This window comes from Rhinoderma darwinii, assembly GCF_050947455.1.
Source record: "Rhinoderma darwinii isolate aRhiDar2 chromosome 5 unlocalized genomic scaffold, aRhiDar2.hap1 SUPER_5_unloc_14, whole genome shotgun sequence".
In the NCBI taxonomy this organism is placed as follows: domain Eukaryota; kingdom Metazoa; phylum Chordata; class Amphibia; order Anura; family Rhinodermatidae; genus Rhinoderma; species Rhinoderma darwinii.
Window position 1 is genome coordinate 65,118 of NW_027461770.1, and position 19,082 is coordinate 84,199.

The 19,082-nt window shown below is 47.7% G+C and overlaps 13 non-coding genes across 13 annotated transcripts; all 13 read left to right on the forward strand.

The window, feature by feature from the left end:
• The first annotated feature begins 404 nt into the window (after window positions 1-404).
• On the forward strand, window positions 405-595 carry LOC142685668 (U2 spliceosomal RNA). The gene has a single exon (XR_012855125.1). It is a non-coding gene; the product is annotated as a U2 spliceosomal RNA (small nuclear RNA).
• Window positions 596-1,871: 1,276 nt separating this feature from the next.
• On the forward strand, window positions 1,872-2,062 carry LOC142685622 (U2 spliceosomal RNA). Its single transcript, XR_012855085.1, has one exon. It is a non-coding gene; the product is annotated as a U2 spliceosomal RNA (small nuclear RNA).
• Window positions 2,063-3,362: 1,300 nt separating this feature from the next.
• Window positions 3,363-3,553, forward strand: LOC142685669 (U2 spliceosomal RNA). Its single transcript, XR_012855126.1, has one exon. It is a non-coding gene; the product is annotated as a U2 spliceosomal RNA (small nuclear RNA).
• Window positions 3,554-4,857: 1,304 nt separating this feature from the next.
• On the forward strand, window positions 4,858-5,048 carry LOC142685670 (U2 spliceosomal RNA). The gene has a single exon (XR_012855127.1). It is a non-coding gene; the product is annotated as a U2 spliceosomal RNA (small nuclear RNA).
• Window positions 5,049-6,328: 1,280 nt separating this feature from the next.
• On the forward strand, window positions 6,329-6,519 carry LOC142685623 (U2 spliceosomal RNA). Its single transcript, XR_012855086.1, has one exon. It is a non-coding gene; the product is annotated as a U2 spliceosomal RNA (small nuclear RNA).
• Window positions 6,520-7,811: 1,292 nt separating this feature from the next.
• LOC142685673 (U2 spliceosomal RNA) lies at window positions 7,812-8,002 on the forward strand. The gene has a single exon (XR_012855129.1). It is a non-coding gene; the product is annotated as a U2 spliceosomal RNA (small nuclear RNA).
• Window positions 8,003-9,286: 1,284 nt separating this feature from the next.
• Window positions 9,287-9,477, forward strand: LOC142685674 (U2 spliceosomal RNA). Its single transcript, XR_012855130.1, has one exon. It is a non-coding gene; the product is annotated as a U2 spliceosomal RNA (small nuclear RNA).
• Window positions 9,478-10,761: 1,284 nt separating this feature from the next.
• On the forward strand, window positions 10,762-10,952 carry LOC142685675 (U2 spliceosomal RNA). Its single transcript, XR_012855131.1, has one exon. It is a non-coding gene; the product is annotated as a U2 spliceosomal RNA (small nuclear RNA).
• Window positions 10,953-12,228: 1,276 nt separating this feature from the next.
• LOC142685676 (U2 spliceosomal RNA) lies at window positions 12,229-12,419 on the forward strand. Its single transcript, XR_012855132.1, has one exon. It is a non-coding gene; the product is annotated as a U2 spliceosomal RNA (small nuclear RNA).
• Window positions 12,420-13,711: 1,292 nt separating this feature from the next.
• LOC142685677 (U2 spliceosomal RNA) lies at window positions 13,712-13,902 on the forward strand. Its single transcript, XR_012855133.1, has one exon. It is a non-coding gene; the product is annotated as a U2 spliceosomal RNA (small nuclear RNA).
• Window positions 13,903-15,170: 1,268 nt separating this feature from the next.
• LOC142685377 (U2 spliceosomal RNA) lies at window positions 15,171-15,361 on the forward strand. The gene has a single exon (XR_012854863.1). It is a non-coding gene; the product is annotated as a U2 spliceosomal RNA (small nuclear RNA).
• A 1,292-nt stretch (window positions 15,362-16,653) lies between these two features.
• Window positions 16,654-16,844, forward strand: LOC142685378 (U2 spliceosomal RNA). The gene has a single exon (XR_012854864.1). It is a non-coding gene; the product is annotated as a U2 spliceosomal RNA (small nuclear RNA).
• Window positions 16,845-18,128: 1,284 nt separating this feature from the next.
• On the forward strand, window positions 18,129-18,319 carry LOC142685379 (U2 spliceosomal RNA). The gene has a single exon (XR_012854865.1). It is a non-coding gene; the product is annotated as a U2 spliceosomal RNA (small nuclear RNA).
• Window positions 18,320-19,082: the final 763 nt, after the last annotated feature.

The window sequence follows — 19,082 nt, forward strand, 5'->3', positions numbered from 1 at the left end:
CAGAGATAAAAGCCTGGGCCCAGGCAGTGTTGGTCAGTGCTGCTCAGCAGGCAGCACTGGACTGGACTGGATTACAGCTGATACAAGGTGTGAAGGAACAAGGGGTGGCTGTGGGCATGCACTTGCTGCCGCTGCCAGTGTTTATCTGCATGGCAGCAGGGCATTTGGGCGTTGCCAGGAAGGCGTTTTTATGTAGATTCCTCCTTTTTCAGCACTGCATTGTGGTGCAAGCAAAAGAAGCAAATCCTGTCTGGCTTCCTCTCCGGCCTTTATTCACCTCCCGTGTAGCTGTGAGTGTGTGAGCCTGCAGGGCCCCATGGAATTGCCTAGAAGTAGGCTGAATCGCTGCAAGGGCTGAACAGCAGTATCGGGCAGGCTCGGGCAACGCGCGGCCCGTTCGGGTTATCGCTTCTCGGCCTTTTGGCTAAGATCAAGTGTAGTATCTGTTCTTATCAGTTTAATATCTGATACGTCCCCTATCTGGGGACCATATATTAAATGGATTTTTAGAACAGGGAGATGGAAATAGAGCTTGCTCTGTCCACTCCACGCATTGACCTGGTATTGCAGTATTTCCAGGACCGGTGCACCCTTTCCTTATGTGTTGACTAAAAGCAGATTCCAAAAGTGTTTTTTGTCTTTGCTATTGTTTCTGTCTTTCTGAAGGGATCTCCCCTTTTAATCCCATTATTTCAACACCTGTTGGACAATGCATGAGTGATAATGAGCTCATTGATTAAATGCAATTAATGAATAGATTGCCACCTCTTGTTGTGTGTCGTCTGTGTTTCTGTGTTTCCGGCATTTCACATTGGAACACCTCATTCACCTTCCTTGTCTTCTCTCCGCCCTCCCTTTTAGGTAAGTTAAAGAGCTGCACCTGAGCCAGCCACTGATTGATTGATTGATTGATTGATTGATTGATTGATTGATGCAGCACAACAGTCAAATAGTGGAGTGGAGTAGGGGAACAGCAAACAGCCAATAAAGCAGCCTGCCCGCTCGCCTGCCCGCCACAATGGACCTACCTGTGTACACTAGATGGATGTGATGGAATGTACTGTCGTCCCTACATTTCAAGAAGAAGTAAGAATTGCAGTTGCAACAAAGCCTTGCTTGCCTACAAAGAGAGCAGCAATTTGGATTTGTTACTATGTTACCTAGAAGAATAACAAACTGTGCAAGGATGGAGGTTGTAGGAGCAAGGAGAAGTTGTCTGTAAAGTTGGTGGATGCCTATTTTCCATTTTGCAGTCCCTTGTCTCCCTCTTGTGGCCTCCTGGAGGCAACTAGCTGTGCAAAAAAAAGACAGCCTGGCGGCCGGCTGTTGCAGTGTTGCCCTCTCAGGCAACACTGAGTGACTGACTGAGCCTCACCGTCTTATATAAAGTTCAGACGGAACTTTGCACGTGTCATAGTGGAGCCCTCAGGATTCCAGAGCCAGCTTTCTGACATCATAATGGGGCCTCAGAGATAAAAGCCTGGGCCCAGGCAGTGTTGGTCAGTGCTGCTCAGCAGGCAGCACTGGACTGGACTGGATTACAGCTGATACAAGGTGTGAAGGAACAAGGGGTGGCTGTGGGCATGCACTTGCTGCCGCTGCCAGTGTTTATCTGCATGGCAGCAGGGCATTTGGGCGTTGCCAGGAAGGCGTTTTTATGTAGATTCCTCCTCTTTCAGCACTGCATTGTGGTGCAAGCAAAAGAAGCAAATCCTGTCTGGCTTCCTCTCCGGCCTTTATTCACCTCCCGTGTAGCTGTGAGTGTGTGAGCCTGCAGGGCCCCATGGAATTGCCTAGAAGTAGGCTGAATCGCTGCAAGGGCTGAACAGCAGTATCGGGCAGGCTCGGGCAACGCGCGGCCCGTTCGGGTTATCGCTTCTCGGCCTTTTGGCTAAGATCAAGTGTAGTATCTGTTCTTATCAGTTTAATATCTGATACGTCCCCTATCTGGGGACCATATATTAAATGGATTTTTAGAACAGGGAGATGGAAATAGAGCTTGCTCTGTCCACTCCACGCATTGACCTGGTATTGCAGTTTTTCCAGGACCGGTGCACCCTTTCCTTATGTGTTGACTAAAAGCAGATTCCAAAAGTGTTTTTTGTCTTTGCTATTGTTTCTGTCTTTCTGAAGGGATCTCCCCTTTTAATCCCATTATTTCAACACCTGTTGGACAATGCATGAGTGATAATGAGCTCATTGATTAAATGCAATTAATGAATAGATTGCCACCTCTTGTTGTGTGTCGTCTGTGTTTCTGTGTTTCCGGCATTTCACATTGGAACACCTCATTCACCTTCCTTGTCTTCTCTCCGCCCTCCCTTTTAGGTAAGTTAAAGAGCTGCACCTGAGCCAGCCACTGATTGATTGATTGATTGATTGATTGATTGATTGATTGATTGATTGATTGATTGATTGATTGATGCAGCACAACAGTCAAATAGTGGAGTGGAGTAGGGGAACAGCAAACAGCCAATAAAGCAGCCCGCCCGCTCGCCTGCCCGCCACAATGGACCTACCTGTGTACACTAGATGGATGTGATGGAATGTACTGTCGTCCCTACATTTCAAGAAGAAGTAAGAATTGCAGTTGCAACAAAGCCTTGCTTGCCTACAAAGAGAGCAGCAATTTGGATTTGTTACTATGTTACCTAGAAGAATAACAAACTGTGCAAGGATGGAGGTTGTAGGAGCAAGGAGAAGTTGTCTGTAAAGTTGGTGGATGCCTATTTTCCATTTTGCAGTCCCTTGTCTCCCTCTTGTGGCCTCCTGGAGGCAACTAGCTGTGCAAAAAAAAGACAGCCTGGCGGCCGGCTGTTGCAGTGTTGCCCTCTCAGGCAACACTGAGTGACTGACTGAGCCTCACCGTCTTATATAAAGTTCAGACGGAACTTTGCACGTGTCATAGTGGAGCCCTCAGGATTCCAGAGCCAGCTTTCTGACATCATAATGGGGCCTCAGAGATAAAAGCCTGGGCCCAGGCAGTGTTGGTCAGTGCTGCTCAGCAGGCAGCACTGGACTGGACTGGATTACAGCTGATACAAGGTGTGAAGGAACAAGGGGTGGCTGTGGGCATGCACTTGCTGCCGCTGCCAGTGTTTATCTGCATGGCAGCAGGGCATTTGGGCGTTGCCAGGAAGGCGTTTTTATGTAGATTCCTCCTCTTTCAGCACTGCATTGTGGTGCAAGCAAAAGAAGCAAATCCTGTCTGGCTTCCTCTCCGGCCTTTATTCACCTCCCGTGTAGCTGTGAGTGTGTGAGCCTGCAGGGCCCCATGGAATTGCCTAGAAGTAGGCTGAATCGCTGCAAGGGCTGAACAGCAGTATCGGGCAGGCTCGGGCAACGCGCGGCCCGTTCGGGTTATCGCTTCTCGGCCTTTTGGCTAAGATCAAGTGTAGTATCTGTTCTTATCAGTTTAATATCTGATACGTCCCCTATCTGGGGACCATATATTAAATGGATTTTTAGAACAGGGAGATGGAAATAGAGCTTGCTCTGTCCACTCCACGCATTGACCTGGTATTGCAGTATTTCCAGGACCGGTGCACCCTTTCCTTATGTGTTGACTAAAAGCAGATTCCAAAAGTGTTTTTTGTCTTTGCTATTGTTTCTGTCTTTCTGAAGGGATCTCCCCTTTTAATCCCATTATTTCAACACCTGTTGGACAATGCATGAGTGATAATGAGCTCATTGATTAAATGCAATTAATGAATAGATTGCCACCTCTTGTTGTGTGTCGTCTGTGTTTCTGTGTTTCCGGCATTTCACATTGGAACACCTCATTCACCTTCCTTGTCTTCTCTCCGCCCTCCCTTTTAGGTAAGTTAAAGAGCTGCACCTGAGCCAGCCACTGATTGATTGATTGATTGATTGATTGATTGATTGATTGATTGATTGATTGATTGATTGATTGATTGATGCAGCACAACAGTCAAATAGTGGAGTGGAGTAGGGGAACAGCAAACAGCCAATAAAGCAGCCCGCCCGCTCGCCTGCCCGCCACAATGGACCTACCTGTGTACACTAGATGGATGTGATGGAATGTACTGTCGTCCCTACATTTCAAGAAGAAGTAAGAATTGCAGTTGCAACAAAGCCTTGCTTGCCTACAAAGAGAGCAGCAATTTGGATTTGTTACTATGTTACCTAGAAGAATAACAAACTGTGCAAGGATGGAGGTTGTAGGAGCAAGGAGAAGTTGTCTGTAAAGTTGGTGGATGCCTATTTTCCATTTTGCAGTCCCTTGTCTCCCTCTTGTGGCCTCCTGGAGGCAACTAGCTGTGCAAAAAAAAGACAGCCTGGCGGCCGGCTGTTGCAGTGTTGCCCTCTCAGGCAACACTGAGTGACTGACTGAGCCTCACCGTCTTATATAAAGTTCAGACGGAACTTTGCACGTGTCATAGTGGAGCCCTCAGGATTCCAGAGCCAGCTTTCTGACATCATAATGGGGCCTCAGAGATAAAAGCCTGGGCCCAGGCAGTGTTGGTCAGTGCTGCTCAGCAGGCAGCACTGGACTGGACTGGATTACAGCTGATACAAGGTGTGAAGGAACAAGGGGTGGCTGTGGGCATGCACTTGCTGCCGCTGCCAGTGTTTATCTGCATGGCAGCAGGGCATTTGGGCGTTGCCAGGAAGGCGTTTTTATGTAGATTCCTCCTTTTTCAGCACTGCATTGTGGTGCAAGCAAAAGAAGCAAATCCTGTCTGGCTTCCTCTCCGGCCTTTATTCACCTCCCGTGTAGCTGTGAGTGTGTGAGCCTGCAGGGCCCCATGGAATTGCCTAGAAGTAGGCTGAATCGCTGCAAGGGCTGAACAGCAGTATCGGGCAGGCTCGGGCAACGCGCGGCCCGTTCGGGTTATCGCTTCTCGGCCTTTTGGCTAAGATCAAGTGTAGTATCTGTTCTTATCAGTTTAATATCTGATACGTCCCCTATCTGGGGACCATATATTAAATGGATTTTTAGAACAGGGAGATGGAAATAGAGCTTGCTCTGTCCACTCCACGCATTGACCTGGTATTGCAGTATTTCCAGGACCGGTGCACCCTTTCCTTATGTGTTGACTAAAAGCAGATTCCAAAAGTGTTTTTTGTCTTTGCTATTGTTTCTGTCTTTCTGAAGGGATCTCCCCTTTTAATCCCATTATTTCAACACCTGTTGGACAATGCATGAGTGATAATGAGCTCATTGATTAAATGCAATTAATGAATAGATTGCCACCTCTTGTTGTGTGTCGTCTGTGTTTCTGTGTTTCCGGCATTTCACATTGGAACACCTCATTCACCTTCCTTGTCTTCTCTCCGCCCTCCCTTTTAGGTAAGTTAAAGAGCTGCACCTGAGCCAGCCACTGATTGATTGATTGATTGATTGATTGATTGATTGATTGATTGATGCAGCACAACAGTCAAATAGTGGAGTGGAGTAGGGGAACAGCAAACAGCCAATAAAGCAGCCTGCCCGCTCGCCTGCCCGCCACAATGGACCTACCTGTGTACACTAGATGGATGTGATGGAATGTACTGTCGTCCCTACATTTCAAGAAGAAGTAAGAATTGCAGTTGCAACAAAGCCTTGCTTGCCTACAAAGAGAGCAGCAATTTGGATTTGTTACTATGTTACCTAGAAGAATAACAAACTGTGCAAGGATGGAGGTTGTAGGAGCAAGGAGAAGTTGTCTGTAAAGTTGGTGGATGCCTATTTTCCATTTTGCAGTCCCTTGTCTCCCTCTTGTGGCCTCCTGGAGGCAACTAGCTGTGCAAAAAAAAGACAGCCTGGCGGCCGGCTGTTGCAGTGTTGCCCTCTCAGGCAACACTGAGTGACTGACTGAGCCTCACCGTCTTATATAAAGTTCAGACGGAACTTTGCACGTGTCATAGTGGAGCCCTCAGGATTCCAGAGCCAGCTTTCTGACATCATAATGGGGCCTCAGAGATAAAAGCCTGGGCCCAGGCAGTGTTGGTCAGTGCTGCTCAGCAGGCAGCACTGGACTGGACTGGATTACAGCTGATACAAGGTGTGAAGGAACAAGGGGTGGCTGTGGGCATGCACTTGCTGCCGCTGCCAGTGTTTATCTGCATGGCAGCAGGGCATTTGGGCGTTGCCAGGAAGGCGTTTTTATGTAGATTCCTCCTCTTTCAGCACTGCATTGTGGTGCAAGCAAAAGAAGCAAATCCTGTCTGGCTTCCTCTCCGGCCTTTATTCACCTCCCGTGTAGCTGTGAGTGTGTGAGCCTGCAGGGCCCCATGGAATTGCCTAGAAGTAGGCTGAATCGCTGCAAGGGCTGAACAGCAGTATCGGGCAGGCTCGGGCAACGCGCGGCCCGTTCGGGTTATCGCTTCTCGGCCTTTTGGCTAAGATCAAGTGTAGTATCTGTTCTTATCAGTTTAATATCTGATACGTCCCCTATCTGGGGACCATATATTAAATGGATTTTTAGAACAGGGAGATGGAAATAGAGCTTGCTCTGTCCACTCCACGCATTGACCTGGTATTGCAGTTTTTCCAGGACCGGTGCACCCTTTCCTTATGTGTTGACTAAAAGCAGATTCCAAAAGTGTTTTTTGTCTTTGCTATTGTTTCTGTCTTTCTGAAGGGATCTCCCCTTTTAATCCCATTATTTCAACACCTGTTGGACAATGCATGAGTGATAATGAGCTCATTGATTAAATGCAATTAATGAATAGATTGCCACCTCTTGTTGTGTGTCGTCTGTGTTTCTGTGTTTCCGGCATTTCACATTGGAACACCTCATTCACCTTCCTTGTCTTCTCTCCGCCCTCCCTTTTAGGTAAGTTAAAGAGCTGCACCTGAGCCAGCCACTGATTGATTGATTGATTGATTGATTGATTGATTGATTGATTGATTGATTGATTGATGCAGCACAACAGTCAAATAGTGGAGTGGAGTAGGGGAACAGCAAACAGCCAATAAAGCAGCCCGCCCGCTCGCCTGCCCGCCACAATGGACCTACCTGTGTACACTAGATGGATGTGATGGAATGTACTGTCGTCCCTACATTTCAAGAAGAAGTAAGAATTGCAGTTGCAACAAAGCCTTGCTTGCCTACAAAGAGAGCAGCAATTTGGATTTGTTACTATGTTACCTAGAAGAATAACAAACTGTGCAAGGATGGAGGTTGTAGGAGCAAGGAGAAGTTGTCTGTAAAGTTGGTGGATGCCTATTTTCCATTTTGCAGTCCCTTGTCTCCCTCTTGTGGCCTCCTGGAGGCAACTAGCTGTGCAAAAAAAAGACAGCCTGGCGGCCGGCTGTTGCAGTGTTGCCCTCTCAGGCAACACTGAGTGACTGACTGAGCCTCACCGTCTTATATAAAGTTCAGACGGAACTTTGCACGTGTCATAGTGGAGCCCTCAGGATTCCAGAGCCAGCTTTCTGACATCATAATGGGGCCTCAGAGATAAAAGCCTGGGCCCAGGCAGTGTTGGTCAGTGCTGCTCAGCAGGCAGCACTGGACTGGACTGGATTACAGCTGATACAAGGTGTGAAGGAACAAGGGGTGGCTGTGGGCATGCACTTGCTGCCGCTGCCAGTGTTTATCTGCATGGCAGCAGGGCATTTGGGCGTTGCCAGGAAGGCGTTTTTATGTAGATTCCTCCTCTTTCAGCACTGCATTGTGGTGCAAGCAAAAGAAGCAAATCCTGTCTGGCTTCCTCTCCGGCCTTTATTCACCTCCCGTGTAGCTGTGAGTGTGTGAGCCTGCAGGGCCCCATGGAATTGCCTAGAAGTAGGCTGAATCGCTGCAAGGGCTGAACAGCAGTATCGGGCAGGCTCGGGCAACGCGCGGCCCGTTCGGGTTATCGCTTCTCGGCCTTTTGGCTAAGATCAAGTGTAGTATCTGTTCTTATCAGTTTAATATCTGATACGTCCCCTATCTGGGGACCATATATTAAATGGATTTTTAGAACAGGGAGATGGAAATAGAGCTTGCTCTGTCCACTCCACGCATTGACCTGGTATTGCAGTATTTCCAGGACCGGTGCACCCTTTCCTTATGTGTTGACTAAAAGCAGATTCCAAAAGTGTTTTTTGTCTTTGCTATTGTTTCTGTCTTTCTGAAGGGATCTCCCCTTTTAATCCCATTATTTCAACACCTGTTGGACAATGCATGAGTGATAATGAGCTCATTGATTAAATGCAATTAATGAATAGATTGCCACCTCTTGTTGTGTGTCGTCTGTGTTTCTGTGTTTCCGGCATTTCACATTGGAACACCTCATTCACCTTCCTTGTCTTCTCTCCGCCCTCCCTTTTAGGTAAGTTAAAGAGCTGCACCTGAGCCAGCCACTGATTGATTGATTGATTGATTGATTGATTGATTGATTGATTGATTGATGCAGCACAACAGTCAAATAGTGGAGTGGAGTAGGGGAACAGCAAACAGCCAATAAAGCAGCCTGCCCGCTCGCCTGCCCGCCACAATGGACCTACCTGTGTACACTAGATGGATGTGATGGAATGTACTGTCGTCCCTACATTTCAAGAAGAAGTAAGAATTGCAGTTGCAACAAAGCCTTGCTTGCCTACAAAGAGAGCAGCAATTTGGATTTGTTACTATGTTACCTAGAAGAATAACAAACTGTGCAAGGATGGAGGTTGTAGGAGCAAGGAGAAGTTGTCTGTAAAGTTGGTGGATGCCTATTTTCCATTTTGCAGTCCCTTGTCTCCCTCTTGTGGCCTCCTGGAGGCAACTAGCTGTGCAAAAAAAAGACAGCCTGGCGGCCGGCTGTTGCAGTGTTGCCCTCTCAGGCAACACTGAGTGACTGACTGAGCCTCACCGTCTTATATAAAGTTCAGACGGAACTTTGCACGTGTCATAGTGGAGCCCTCAGGATTCCAGAGCCAGCTTTCTGACATCATAATGGGGCCTCAGAGATAAAAGCCTGGGCCCAGGCAGTGTTGGTCAGTGCTGCTCAGCAGGCAGCACTGGACTGGACTGGATTACAGCTGATACAAGGTGTGAAGGAACAAGGGGTGGCTGTGGGCATGCACTTGCTGCCGCTGCCAGTGTTTATCTGCATGGCAGCAGGGCATTTGGGCGTTGCCAGGAAGGCGTTTTTATGTAGATTCCTCCTCTTTCAGCACTGCATTGTGGTGCAAGCAAAAGAAGCAAATCCTGTCTGGCTTCCTCTCCGGCCTTTATTCACCTCCCGTGTAGCTGTGAGTGTGTGAGCCTGCAGGGCCCCATGGAATTGCCTAGAAGTAGGCTGAATCGCTGCAAGGGCTGAACAGCAGTATCGGGCAGGCTCGGGCAACGCGCGGCCCGTTCGGGTTATCGCTTCTCGGCCTTTTGGCTAAGATCAAGTGTAGTATCTGTTCTTATCAGTTTAATATCTGATACGTCCCCTATCTGGGGACCATATATTAAATGGATTTTTAGAACAGGGAGATGGAAATAGAGCTTGCTCTGTCCACTCCACGCATTGACCTGGTATTGCAGTATTTCCAGGACCGGTGCACCCTTTCCTTATGTGTTGACTAAAAGCAGATTCCAAAAGTGTTTTTTGTCTTTGCTATTGTTTCTGTCTTTCTGAAGGGATCTCCCCTTTTAATCCCATTATTTCAACACCTGTTGGACAATGCATGAGTGATAATGAGCTCATTGATTAAATGCAATTAATGAATAGATTGCCACCTCTTGTTGTGTGTCGTCTGTGTTTCTGTGTTTCCGGCATTTCACATTGGAACACCTCATTCACCTTCCTTGTCTTCTCTCCGCCCTCCCTTTTAGGTAAGTTAAAGAGCTGCACCTGAGCCAGCCACTGATTGATTGATTGATTGATTGATTGATTGATTGATTGATTGATTGATGCAGCACAACAGTCAAATAGTGGAGTGGAGTAGGGGAACAGCAAACAGCCAATAAAGCAGCCCGCCCGCTCGCCTGCCCGCCACAATGGACCTACCTGTGTACACTAGATGGATGTGATGGAATGTACTGTCGTCCCTACATTTCAAGAAGAAGTAAGAATTGCAGTTGCAACAAAGCCTTGCTTGCCTACAAAGAGAGCAGCAATTTGGATTTGTTACTATGTTACCTAGAAGAATAACAAACTGTGCAAGGATGGAGGTTGTAGGAGCAAGGAGAAGTTGTCTGTAAAGTTGGTGGATGCCTATTTTCCATTTTGCAGTCCCTTGTCTCCCTCTTGTGGCCTCCTGGAGGCAACTAGCTGTGCAAAAAAAAGACAGCCTGGCGGCCGGCTGTTGCAGTGTTGCCCTCTCAGGCAACACTGAGTGACTGACTGAGCCTCACCGTCTTATATAAAGTTCAGACGGAACTTTGCACGTGTCATAGTGGAGCCCTCAGGATTCCAGAGCCAGCTTTCTGACATCATAATGGGGCCTCAGAGATAAAAGCCTGGGCCCAGGCAGTGTTGGTCAGTGCTGCTCAGCAGGCAGCACTGGACTGGACTGGATTACAGCTGATACAAGGTGTGAAGGAACAAGGGGTGGCTGTGGGCATGCACTTGCTGCCGCTGCCAGTGTTTATCTGCATGGCAGCAGGGCATTTGGGCGTTGCCAGGAAGGCGTTTTTATGTAGATTCCTCCTCTTTCAGCACTGCATTGTGGTGCAAGCAAAAGAAGCAAATCCTGTCTGGCTTCCTCTCCGGCCTTTATTCACCTCCCGTGTAGCTGTGAGTGTGTGAGCCTGCAGGGCCCCATGGAATTGCCTAGAAGTAGGCTGAATCGCTGCAAGGGCTGAACAGCAGTATCGGGCAGGCTCGGGCAACGCGCGGCCCGTTCGGGTTATCGCTTCTCGGCCTTTTGGCTAAGATCAAGTGTAGTATCTGTTCTTATCAGTTTAATATCTGATACGTCCCCTATCTGGGGACCATATATTAAATGGATTTTTAGAACAGGGAGATGGAAATAGAGCTTGCTCTGTCCACTCCACGCATTGACCTGGTATTGCAGTATTTCCAGGACCGGTGCACCCTTTCCTTATGTGTTGACTAAAAGCAGATTCCAAAAGTGTTTTTTGTCTTTGCTATTGTTTCTGTCTTTCTGAAGGGATCTCCCCTTTTAATCCCATTATTTCAACACCTGTTGGACAATGCATGAGTGATAATGAGCTCATTGATTAAATGCAATTAATGAATAGATTGCCACCTCTTGTTGTGTGTCGTCTGTGTTTCTGTGTTTCCGGCATTTCACATTGGAACACCTCATTCACCTTCCTTGTCTTCTCTCCGCCCTCCCTTTTAGGTAAGTTAAAGAGCTGCACCTGAGCCAGCCACTGATTGATTGATTGATTGATTGATTGATTGATTGATTGATGCAGCACAACAGTCAAATAGTGGAGTGGAGTAGGGGAACAGCAAACAGCCAATAAAGCAGCCCGCCCGCTCGCCTGCCCGCCACAATGGACCTACCTGTGTACACTAGATGGATGTGATGGAATGTACTGTCGTCCCTACATTTCAAGAAGAAGTAAGAATTGCAGTTGCAACAAAGCCTTGCTTGCCTACAAAGAGAGCAGCAATTTGGATTTGTTACTATGTTACCTAGAAGAATAACAAACTGTGCAAGGATGGAGGTTGTAGGAGCAAGGAGAAGTTGTCTGTAAAGTTGGTGGATGCCTATTTTCCATTTTGCAGTCCCTTGTCTCCCTCTTGTGGCCTCCTGGAGGCAACTAGCTGTGCAAAAAAAAGACAGCCTGGCGGCCGGCTGTTGCAGTGTTGCCCTCTCAGGCAACACTGAGTGACTGACTGAGCCTCACCGTCTTATATAAAGTTCAGACGGAACTTTGCACGTGTCATAGTGGAGCCCTCAGGATTCCAGAGCCAGCTTTCTGACATCATAATGGGGCCTCAGAGATAAAAGCCTGGGCCCAGGCAGTGTTGGTCAGTGCTGCTCAGCAGGCAGCACTGGACTGGACTGGATTACAGCTGATACAAGGTGTGAAGGAACAAGGGGTGGCTGTGGGCATGCACTTGCTGCCGCTGCCAGTGTTTATCTGCATGGCAGCAGGGCATTTGGGCGTTGCCAGGAAGGCGTTTTTATGTAGATTCCTCCTCTTTCAGCACTGCATTGTGGTGCAAGCAAAAGAAGCAAATCCTGTCTGGCTTCCTCTCCGGCCTTTATTCACCTCCCGTGTAGCTGTGAGTGTGTGAGCCTGCAGGGCCCCATGGAATTGCCTAGAAGTAGGCTGAATCGCTGCAAGGGCTGAACAGCAGTATCGGGCAGGCTCGGGCAACGCGCGGCCCGTTCGGGTTATCGCTTCTCGGCCTTTTGGCTAAGATCAAGTGTAGTATCTGTTCTTATCAGTTTAATATCTGATACGTCCCCTATCTGGGGACCATATATTAAATGGATTTTTAGAACAGGGAGATGGAAATAGAGCTTGCTCTGTCCACTCCACGCATTGACCTGGTATTGCAGTATTTCCAGGACCGGTGCACCCTTTCCTTATGTGTTGACTAAAAGCAGATTCCAAAAGTGTTTTTTGTCTTTGCTATTGTTTCTGTCTTTCTGAAGGGATCTCCCCTTTTAATCCCATTATTTCAACACCTGTTGGACAATGCATGAGTGATAATGAGCTCATTGATTAAATGCAATTAATGAATAGATTGCCACCTCTTGTTGTGTGTCGTCTGTGTTTCTGTGTTTCCGGCATTTCACATTGGAACACCTCATTCACCTTCCTTGTCTTCTCTCCGCCCTCCCTTTTAGGTAAGTTAAAGAGCTGCACCTGAGCCAGCCACTGATTGATTGATTGATTGATTGATTGATTGATTGATTGATTGATTGATTGATTGATGCAGCACAACAGTCAAATAGTGGAGTGGAGTAGGGGAACAGCAAACAGCCAATAAAGCAGCCCGCCCGCTCGCCTGCCCGCCACAATGGACCTACCTGTGTACACTAGATGGATGTGATGGAATGTACTGTCGTCCCTACATTTCAAGAAGAAGTAAGAATTGCAGTTGCAACAAAGCCTTGCTTGCCTACAAAGAGAGCAGCAATTTGGATTTGTTACTATGTTACCTAGAAGAATAACAAACTGTGCAAGGATGGAGGTTGTAGGAGCAAGGAGAAGTTGTCTGTAAAGTTGGTGGATGCCTATTTTCCATTTTGCAGTCCCTTGTCTCCCTCTTGTGGCCTCCTGGAGGCAACTAGCTGTGCAAAAAAAAGACAGCCTGGCGGCCGGCTGTTGCAGTGTTGCCCTCTCAGGCAACACTGAGTGACTGACTGAGCCTCACCGTCTTATATAAAGTTCAGACGGAACTTTGCACGTGTCATAGTGGAGCCCTCAGGATTCCAGAGCCAGCTTTCTGACATCATAATGGGGCCTCAGAGATAAAAGCCTGGGCCCAGGCAGTGTTGGTCAGTGCTGCTCAGCAGGCAGCACTGGACTAGACTGGATTACAGCTGATACAAGGTGTGAAGGAACAAGGGGTGGCTGTGGGCATGCACTTGCTGCCGCTGCCAGTGTTTATCTGCATGGCAGCAGGGCATTTGGGCGTTGCCAGGAAGGCGTTTTTATGTAGATTCCTCCTCTTTCAGCACTGCATTGTGGTGCAAGCAAAAGAAGCAAATCCTGTCTGGCTTCCTCTCCGGCCTTTATTCACCTCCCGTGTAGCTGTGAGTGTGTGAGCCTGCAGGGCCCCATGGAATTGCCTAGAAGTAGGCTGAATCGCTGCAAGGGCTGAACAGCAGTATCGGGCAGGCTCGGGCAACGCGCGGCCCGTTCGGGTTATCGCTTCTCGGCCTTTTGGCTAAGATCAAGTGTAGTATCTGTTCTTATCAGTTTAATATCTGATACGTCCCCTATCTGGGGACCATATATTAAATGGATTTTTAGAACAGGGAGATGGAAATAGAGCTTGCTCTGTCCACTCCACGCATTGACCTGGTATTGCAGTATTTCCAGGACCGGTGCACCCTTTCCTTATGTGTTGACTAAAAGCAGATTCCAAAAGTGTTTTTTGTCTTTGCTATTGTTTCTGTCTTTCTGAAGGGATCTCCCCTTTTAATCCCATTATTTCAACACCTGTTGGACAATGCATGAGTGATAATGAGCTCATTGATTAAATGCAATTAATGAATAGATTGCCACCTCTTGTTGTGTGTCGTCTGTGTTTCTGTGTTTCCGGCATTTCACATTGGAACACCTCATTCACCTTCCTTGTCTTCTCTCCGCCCTCCCTTTTAGGTAAGTTAAAGAGCTGCACCTGAGCCAGCCACTGATTGATTGATTGATTGATTGATTGATTGATGCAGCACAACAGTCAAATAGTGGAGTGGAGTAGGGGAACAGCAAACAGCCAATAAAGCAGCCCGCCCGCTCGCCTGCCCGCCACAATGGACCTACCTGTGTACACTAGATGGATGTGATGGAATGTACTGTCGTCCCTACATTTCAAGAAGAAGTAAGAATTGCAGTTGCAACAAAGCCTTGCTTGCCTACAAAGAGAGCAGCAATTTTGATTTATTACTATGTTACCTAGAAGAATAACAAACTGTGCAAGGATGGAGGTTGTAGGAGCAAGGAGAAGTTGTCTGTAAAGTTGGTGGATGCCTATTTTCCATTTTGCAGTCCCTTGTCTCCCTCTTGTGGCCTCCTGGAGGCAACTAGCTGTGCAAAAAAAAGACAGCCTGGCGGCCGGCTGTTGCAGTGTTGCCCTCTCAGGCAACACTGAGTGACTGACTGAGCCTCACCGTCTTATATAAAGTTCAGACGGAACTTTGCACGTGTCATAGTGGAGCCCTCAGGATTCCAGAGCCAGCTTTCTGACATCATAATGGGGCCTCAGAGATAAAAGCCTGGGCCCAGGCAGTGTTGGTCAGTGCTGCTCAGCAGGCAGCACTGGACTGGACTGGATTACAGCTGATACAAGGTGTGAAGGAACAAGGGGTGGCTGTGGGCATGCACTTGCTGCCGCTGCCAGTGTTTATCTGCATGGCAGCAGGGCATTTGGGCGTTGCCAGGAAGGCGTTTTTATGTAGATTCCTCCTCTTTCAGCACTGCATTGTGGTGCAAGCAAAAGAAGCAAATCCTGTCTGGCTTCCTCTCCGGCCTTTATTCACCTCCCGTGTAGCTGTGAGTGTGTGAGCCTGCAGGGCCCCATGGAATTGCCTAGAAGTAGGCTGAATCGCTGCAAGGGCTGAACAGCAGTATCGGGCAGGCTCGGGCAACGCGCGGCCCGTTCGGGTTATCGCTTCTCGGCCTTTTGGCTAAGATCAAGTGTAGTATCTGTTCTTATCAGTTTAATATCTGATACGTCCCCTATCTGGGGACCATATATTAAATGGATTTTTAGAACAGGGAGATGGAAATAGAGCTTGCTCTGTCCACTCCACGCATTGACCTGGTATTGCAGTATTTCCAGGACCGGTGCACCCTTTCCTTATGTGTTGACTAAAAGCAGATTCCAAAAGTGTTTTTTGTCTTTGCTATTGTTTCTGTCTTTCTGAAGGGATCTCCCCTTTTAATCCCATTATTTCAACACCTGTTGGACAATGCATGAGTGATAATGAGCTCATTGATTAAATGCAATTAATGAATAGATTGCCACCTCTTGTTGTGTGTCGTCTGTGTTTCTGTGTTTCCGGCATTTCACATTGGAACACCTCATTCACCTTCCTTGTCTTCTCTCCGCCCTCCCTTTTAGGTAAGTTAAAGAGCTGCACCTGAGCCAGCCACTGATTGATTGATTGATTGATTGATTGATTGATTGATTGATTGATTGATTGATTGATGCAGCACAACAGTCAAATAGTGGAGTGGAGTAGGGGAACAGCAAACAGCCAATAAAGCAGCCCGCCCGCTCGCCTGCCCGCCACAATGGACCTACCTGTGTACACTAGATGGATGTGATGGAATGTACTGTCGTCCCTACATTTCAAGAAGAAGTAAGAATTGCAGTTGCAACAAAGCCTTGCTTGCCTACAAAGAGAGCAGCAATTTGGATTTGTTACTATGTTACCTAGAAGAATAACAAACTGTGCAAGGATGGAGGTTGTAGGAGCAAGGAGAAGTTGTCTGTAAAGTTGGTGGATGCCTATTTTCCATTTTGCAGTCCCTTGTCTCCCTCTTGTGGCCTCCTGGAGGCAACTAGCTGTGCAAAAAAAAGACAGCCTGGCGGCCGGCTGTTGCAGTGTTGCCCTCTCAGGCAACACTGAGTGACTGACTGAGCCTCACCGTCTTATATAAAGTTCAGACGGAACTTTGCACGTGTCATAGTGGAGCCCTCAGGATTCCAGAGCCAGCTTTCTGACATCATAATGGGGCCTCAGAGATAAAAGCCTGGGCCCAGGCAGTGTTGGTCAGTGCTGCTCAGCAGGCAGCACTGGACTGGACTGGATTACAGCTGATACAAGGTGTGAAGGAACAAGGGGTGGCTGTGGGCATGCACTTGCTGCCGCTGCCAGTGTTTATCTGCATGGCAGCAGGGCATTTGGGCGTTGCCAGGAAGGCGTTTTTATGTAGATTCCTCCTCTTTCAGCACTGCATTGTGGTGCAAGCAAAAGAAGCAAATCCTGTCTGGCTTCCTCTCCGGCCTTTATTCACCTCCCGTGTAGCTGTGAGTGTGTGAGCCTGCAGGGCCCCATGGAATTGCCTAGAAGTAGGCTGAATCGCTGCAAGGGCTGAACAGCAGTATCGGGCAGGCTCGGGCAACGCGCGGCCCGTTCGGGTTATCGCTTCTCGGCCTTTTGGCTAAGATCAAGTGTAGTATCTGTTCTTATCAGTTTAATATCTGATACGTCCCCTATCTGGGGACCATATATTAAATGGATTTTTAGAACAGGGAGATGGAAATAGAGCTTGCTCTGTCCACTCCACGCATTGACCTGGTATTGCAGTATTTCCAGGACCGGTGCACCCTTTCCTTATGTGTTGACTAAAAGCAGATTCCAAAAGTGTTTTTTGTCTTTGCTATTGTTTCTGTCTTTCTGAAGGGATCTCCCCTTTTAATCCCATTATTTCAACACCTGTTGGACAATGCATGAGTGATAATGAGCTCATTGATTAAATGCAATTAATGAATAGATTGCCACCTCTTGTTGTGTGTCCTCTGTGTTTCTGTGTTTCCGGCATTTCACATTGGAACACCTCATTCACCTTCCTTGTCTTCTCTCCGCCCTCCCTTTTAGGTAAGTTAAAGAGCTGCACCTGAGCCAGCCACTGATTGATTGATTGATTGATTGATTGATTGATTGATTGATTGATTGATGCAGCACAACAGTCAAATAGTGGAGTGGAGTAGGGGAACAGCAAACAGCCAATAAAGCAGCCCGCCCGCTCGCCTGCCCGCCACAATGGACCTACCTGTGTACACTAGATGGATGTGATGGAATGTACTGTCGTCCCTACATTTCAAGAAGAAGTAAGAATTGCAGTTGCAACAAAGCCTTGCTTGCCTACAAAGAGAGCAGCAATTTGGATTTGTTACTATGTTACCTAGAAGAATAACAAACTGTGCAAGGATGGAGGTTGTAGGAGCAAGGAGAAGTTGTCTGTAAAGTTGGTGGATGCCTATTTTCCATTTTGCAGTCCCTTGTCTCCCTCTTGTGGCCTCCTGGAGGCAACTAGCTGTGCAAAAAAAAGACAGCCTGGCGGCCGGCTGTTGCAGTGTTGCCCTCTCAGGCAACACTGAGTGACTGACTGAGCCTCACCGTCTTATATAAAGTTCAGACGGAACTTTGCACGTGTCATAGTGGAGCCCTCAGGATTCCAGAGCCAGCTTTCTGACATCATAATGGGGCCTCAGAGATAAAAGCCTGGGCCCAGGCAGTGTTGGTCAGTGCTGCTCAGCAGGCAGCACTGGACTGGACTGGATTACAGCTGATACAAGGTGTGAAGGAACAAGGGGTGGCTGTGGGCATGCACTTGCTGCCGCTGCCAGTGTTTATCTGCATGGCAGCAGGGCATTTGGGCGTTGCCAGGAAGGCGTTTTTATGTAGATTCCTCCTCTTTCAGCACTGCATTGTGGTGCAAGCAAAAGAAGCAAATCCTGTCTGGCTTCCTCTCCGGCCTTTATTCACCTCCCGTGTAGCTGTGAGTGTGTGAGCCTGCAGGGCCCCATGGAATTGCCTAGAAGTAGGCTGAATCGCTGCAAGGGCTGAACAGCAGTATCGGGCAGGCTCGGGCAACGCGCGGCCCGTTCGGGTTATCGCTTCTCGGCCTTTTGGCTAAGATCAAGTGTAGTATCTGTTCTTATCAGTTTAATATCTGATACGTCCCCTATCTGGGGACCATATATTAAATGGATTTTTAGAACAGGGAGATGGAAATAGAGCTTGCTCTGTCCACTCCACGCATTGACCTGGTATTGCAGTATTTCCAGGACCGGTGCACCCTTTCCTTATGTGTTGACTAAAAGCAGATTCCAAAAGTGTTTTTTGTCTTTGCTATTGTTTCTGTCTTTCTGAAGGGATCTCCCCTTTTAATCCCATTATTTCAACACCTGTTGGACAATGCATGAGTGATAATGAGCTCATTGATTAAATGCAATTAATGAATAGATTGCCACCTCTTGTTGTGTGTCGTCTGTGTTTCTGTGTTTCCGGCATTTCACATTGGAACACCTCATTCACCTTCCTTGTCTTCTCTCCGCCCTCCCTTTTAGGTAAGTTAAAGAGCTGCACCTGAGTCAGCCACTGATTGATTGATTGATTGATTGATTGATTGATTGATTGATTGATTGATTGATTGATTGATTGATTGATTGATTGATTGATTGATGCAGCACAACAGTCAAATCAACAGTCAAATAGTGGAGTGGAGTAGGGGAACAGCAAACAGCCAATAAAGCAGCCCGCCCGCTCGCCTGCCCGCCACAATGGACCTACCTGTGTACACTAGATGGATGTGATGGAATGTACTGTCGTCCCTACATTTCAAGAAGAAGTAAGAATTGCAGTTGCAACAAAGCCTTGCTTGCCTACAAAGAGAGCAGCAATTTGGATTTGTTACTATGTTACCTAGAAGAATAACAAACTGTGCAAGGATGGAGGTTGTAGGAGCAAGGAGAAGTTGTCTGTAAAGTTGGTGGATGCCTATTTTCCATTTTGCAGTCCCTTGTCTCCCTCTTGTGGCCTCCTGGAGGCAACTAGCTGTGCAAAA